We start from the raw sequence: 6000 nt of genomic DNA, 5'->3' as shown, positions 1-6000 counted from the left end.
CTAATTGGCCGCATCCCTTAAGTTCCATGCACCAAAGGCTGAATAAATGCTCATGCTCAGAGGAAAGAAGAGATAAATACATGGTATCTCTGCCCCATGCTGGGCGAAAGCCTCTCATATGGCCCTTTCATCTGCCACAAGTGAGAAATGAAATGCTTAATGTTGATCTCACTGTGATCAATGGGGGCCATTCAGTGCTGCCGCATTCTTGCTTTGTTGGTGATTTCAAACGCAGTATGTTTTCCAGATGACAAGCCTAAACCATATCCCCAGATAAGCAGATAAACTCCACTAAATAAAACCCCTGAAGACCAGGCAATCTTACTTAGGTGACAGTAAAGCTTCTTTCAGTTATTGTCATCGTGTCTTTAGTGTGTTTTTGTATAAACTTTCCTAAAAGTGCTGCTAACTACTTTAGACACTAATCTTTGTTATAGGGAGGGATGGAGGGCTAACTTTGTGCAATGTTGGTTTGTTACTATTTAAACACACCTTATTTAGCTCATTAGACAATTGACAGTTTTAGAAGTTGTACAAAAGCAGGTAAATTGTTTTCACAAGTACCTTAAACCCAAAATGTTAAAGTAACTTCTGAAAGGAAAGACAATCCATGCTTCATGCTTCAATCATTTTCATGGATCTTTCGAGATATTTAAAACATTAGCCACTAAAAACAAGTTATTATTTTGCTTATTAGGATATTATATCTTAGATGACCAAGGAGAAGGAATGTCAAACAAAATATTTGAAACAGTTAAAACTGATGTTCAAATGATGTTTAAGGTTCAGAGAAATGGGACCGCTAACAACCATGCAAGACCTGCTAGACCAACAATACAACCTCCCCAACCCCCCGCCCCTCAGATAATACTTAAAGCCAATAAAATGGAGAAAATCTAACTTCAATATGGCTTAATAATCTAAAAAAAAAACATCCACAGGTGTCTGTGTTTATCCAACCTCTTAACACAGTGGATCTAAAAGATATGATAGGATCTTACCAAGAAAAGCAAAAAAAAAAAAAAAATCTAATTAAACAAAGAAGACACTTCATACACCACATTCACCGCACCAAATATAAAACAGATAAATTATAAATAAAAGTACACCGCTGCTGTTGTCTACTTTTGGTTAATGATGACCAGCCAAAGAAATCATCGAGAATAAAATGGTAAACATTAGACTGCTGACACAGCAGTTCTTAGAACAATAAACTTATCATTAAAATAATTTTTCTAAAAAAAAGTAAATAACCTGGCTGTCCTAAACTTCATAAAAGTTTCGGTTTCATAGAAATTAAACAAAAGTTTGTGTAATGAACAATTTAGGTCTCAGCAACATTGAATGCGCTTGGTATAACTCGGACGGCAGAACGACACAAAATACTGTAAAATGCTGTAACAGAGTCTGTAATAATATGTTTAGTTGCTAATGTTTCTAAATATTGTTACATATGTTTGTGTTTACATAATACATAAATACATACATCCAAACCTGTTTATGGCAGGCAAAATGACCTGAGAGGAATGTTAATCCTCTGTACATTCTCATTTACCACGTTCCTCCAACCACATTTAAAGCTCTCGCACTGCACGGTGTGGTTATCTCTCTGGAGCGACTCAAGCAGGAAAAGAAAATGTGTAAAACAGGAAGTGCTCGGATCACAAAACTACAAGTAATTGCATGTTCCTGGCAAAAGTAGCACAGAATCCCTGTTTAGTTTTGTGTGTGGTAGGACAGTGGTTTGCTTGTTTTAAACCAACCAGCAGATATGCACAGAGGCCTTTAACTTGGGGGCACTTATCAAATTGTAAACACTGGCAAGCAAGTCTGTATATCCGTGTGGCAATGCTGTGGGAGAATTTACACTGAACTTACAAGAGGCCTTGTTGTTTTTTTTTTTTTTATTTGCTTTCCATCACAGTGTTTTGCGATATTTCTGAAGCTTTGTGTGAGCAGAAAATGCTATTTTTGCTTCTATGTGAAGCAAACTCAATAGACTAATGAAGTTAAAGCCTTTGAGAAGATAATTGAAATGTCATTTTCATAATTATAGAATGCTTAGCATGTCTGTGCAAATGCTCCAATTTAATCTGCACTGATAAAATTACATAAAAGGCACATTTAGCATTAACTCGTACAAACTGCAGCCATTTGGTGATATACAGTATTTCTTGCCTTGATTGTGTCACAAGGCTATGTGTCGCATGCTGGAGATTAATTTAAATCTTATCAAGAATTTACAGAGTCTGCTGTATTTTGTGTATGAATGTATGAAACAGCTGTTGCTGTTAAATCAGGCAAGTTATTGCTCCCTAGCATCATCTGCTAACATGCTCATTGGGGTCAAAAGGTCTTCAGCTTGCTGTGCGTGAGGCCGTTCAGATGTTTGCCTGTCTGCGTCTCTTGTCTCTAAGTGAGATATGAGTTGTTTAGAGGGATTTCTTTATTAGTAGTCAAGCTACAGCATAATCACCAGCTCGGAGGGTAAAAAACTAGTTCAATAATTGACTGTAAACAGCTAGGGAATGTTAATTATGCACTGGCTGCAACCTTAAAGGACAAAATGTATTTAACTTGTAATTTTCAACGCTGGAGAAACCCCAAACAAAGTTGTGTGGGCTCACACTAAATTCCAGGTTGTGCTGTGCACCACAAGCACAAGGCTCTACTGTAACAATGGCTTTGAAGGGCCTGCCTCATTTTTACCTATTCACAAAGGTATACTTTCACACAGACAATGCAGTGTTTCTGCAATTTAGATAGTCCTCCTGAGAACATAATCACTGTTCTTCTGGTTAAATACAGTCACGAGTCTGTCCGACATCCCACTCACCACTCTCTCTCTCTCTCTCTCTCTCTCTCTTTTTCTCTTTTACACACACACTCGCACACCACACATACCCCACTTATTATAGTAACCATGATGTTGAGTAAAGCAGAACAGCTTGTGTGGGAAGTCAAAGAGAAAACAAGTCTAAAATGTTATGAGAAAGTCACGGTGTTGTTGAGAAGAGCCTTTGAAGGTCATTCACACACATGGGCCACTGGCACTTCCACAGTGTTTGGTGATGCTTGCATCCTCTGAACCATTGCATCAGTAAAATATCATGCTTCTCCAGCAGCGGAGGACTTTCTGCGGAGGGGAGAGAAGATCAGAAGCTTCTCTGGAGCAGCAGATTTGTGTATTCATATTTATATTCAAAAATAACAACAATCTGGCTTTAATTATATTATAGAATATCCTGCAAAATTGAAATAAGCTGTTGTTGCAAATCCACTTGAACTCAATACAATAACACAGACTCTTCGGCATGACAGAGGTCATGATAGGGTGAGAATAAGATATAAGTTATTTAGATATGTTATACTGATCATATGCTCCTGAACTATGAAGTGATGCTGTCAGACAGTGTAAGAGTTAGTCCTAGGAATTTAATCTACAACCTTCCAGTTATATGATTACATGTTTTTGATTGCAACTTTTAAGCTACCATGAAGGTTTGATGTAGGTTTTAGTACACATCTTGATTTTAGCTAGGGGTACAACAACAAAGAGCTAAACTCACAGAAAAAACAACTAGCATCTCTAGTTTAGCTGGATGTGGGACAACAGAGAGTCAAACTATGAAACAATACCTCAGAACCATTCAGAATTTCTGTTTTGGAAAGGGGTGGGGTTTCTCCCAAACAACAAAACCAGTATGAGTTCTAATTCTTTGAGAACTGCTGCTGAGATTGTATGGTGCAGACTGTTTTATGTGACTTTACACAGTATTTTTTTCATGTTTCATGTTTTTCACATTTAAATATGTGGCTTTTTTTAAAAGACAAGTAATACAAAAGTAGCAGAAAGAAATAAAATTACTTGTATATTTTTAAAATACATTAATTAGCAATACATATGACAGAATGTCTCAACTAATTATTAATTGACTCTAGTTAAGACTAGAGTCAATTAATAATTTGTTGAGACATTACATCACCATTTAACAATGCTTAGTATTGTTATTTGTGGCCCTTATTGTAAAAAGGTACCAATATGCTTATCTATTAGATTCTGTTACAATTCATTTTTACACTAGTAATTTGTAACAGAATACATATTAAACTTAACCCTCACAACCTGTTCTCCAATCTTGGAGTCAATGTATATATAGTATATATATTTCAAGCTGAAGAATTTAAGTTTTAAATGATGTTGTTATGCATGGTGGTGGGTTCTTTTTTACTTTTAAGACAAGAAAAGGTTAAGGGCAATAGAAAAAAACAACTTGCTGTTATGAGGTCTACCTGTTCTATTGTTAGTTATGGGTTTTATCAATTAGCTATAATTACTTAATGATAACAGTCTCACATTTTCCTGTATCCATCCATCTTCTTATCCTCTTCTTCCTGGTCAGGATCATGGCTGGTCCAGACTCTACACGGAATCACTGGAGACAAGGCAGGAACACCCCCTGGACAGGGCACCAGACTATTACATGGTACCACACACAGCCACTCACTCACACACTCACACTTAGGGGGCAATTTAGTGTAGCCACTTCACTTACTACTTGTATTTTTGGGAGGTGGTAGGAAATTGGATCACCCACAGGAAACCCACATGGACATACAAAGAACACACAAAACTCTTTACAGACAGTGACCAGAGCAAGGATCAAACCCACAACCCCAGATCTCTGAAACAGAACACATAATATCTGCTGCACATTATAGGCAGATTGTACAATATACAAACATGACCTTAATCATTTTTGCTGATCTTAGTGTTTCTCTTTGTGTGTAGTCATGTGTTTGTTTTAAAAGAATAAACATCACAAATAGTGCTTTTTAAAATGGTATTATTGCTTTTTATGCTATTTTTATGCTTTTTTATGGTATCATATATTATTGGCACAGAATTGGGTTAAAATAGCAATAACCTATGGCTGGGGAAATTATAGTATATTTCTGCAACAATATGTCTTCCAAAAAAAAGTTCCAAAGTTATTAGTTTTTCTAATTTTACTATTTATAGGTGTATGTTTGATAAAAATGACTACTAACAACATTTCTCCCAAATTCCAAAAAAAAATATTGTCATTTAGAACATTTATTTACAGAAAATGAGAACTGGTCAAAATAACAAAAAAGATACAACACAAGTTCATATTTATTTAGAAACAACAATAATACTAATGTTTTAACCCAGGAAGAGTTCAGAAATCAATATTTGGTGAAATAACCCTGATTTTTAATTAAAGCTTTAATTCGTCTGGGCATGCTTTCTACCAGTCTTTCACACTGCTTTTGGGTGACTTATGCAGCTCCTGTTACAAAATTTCAAGCAGTTTTTTTCGATGGCTTGTGATCATCCCTCGTCCTCTTAATTGCATTCCAGAGGTTTTTATTCAAAAGCAGTGTGAAAGACATTGATGTTGATTGGCTATTATTATTCTGGAACTGTATATTATATAGTTCTGATTCTGATATAGACATTCTGAGCAGATGCTGATATCTGATACTTATCGTGTACATACTGTTTGTAGCTGTCAAATATAGAAAGCTCAGTGTTGTTCTCTTTCAACAACAAATACATTAAACAATCAAATCTCTCCATGAATCTAAGGCCGGTAATTTTTTAACTGATAAAAATTAGATACCATTGTACATTGCTAATCATCAATCATTCTACAGCCTATGAGGCCCATTTGTCTTGCCACTTGCCACTTTCATGCTTGAGTTCTCATTAGGGGTTCTCTTTAATTTAAACAGACTGTGAATTGAATTATATATGAATTATTTTATGTTTTCACATGGCTTGATCAGATTTTCATTTGAAGCTATCCATTTTAATAACATGTATTTTGAGCGTGTGAAAAATTAAACTTGTGTATTTTGTATTTTGTGCATTTGAGAAATTATGTGACATAATTAAGCAAAAAAACACGAGAGGGAGTGTTATCGCGAATGACATCGCGAAGGTGAGTGCTGTAGATCATCACAGCCGTGATG

Source organism: Astyanax mexicanus, chromosome 1, assembly GCF_023375975.1.
Source record: "Astyanax mexicanus isolate ESR-SI-001 chromosome 1, AstMex3_surface, whole genome shotgun sequence".
In the NCBI taxonomy this organism is placed as follows: domain Eukaryota; kingdom Metazoa; phylum Chordata; class Actinopteri; order Characiformes; family Acestrorhamphidae; genus Astyanax; species Astyanax mexicanus.
Note: the sequence above shows the minus strand (reverse complement) of the source record.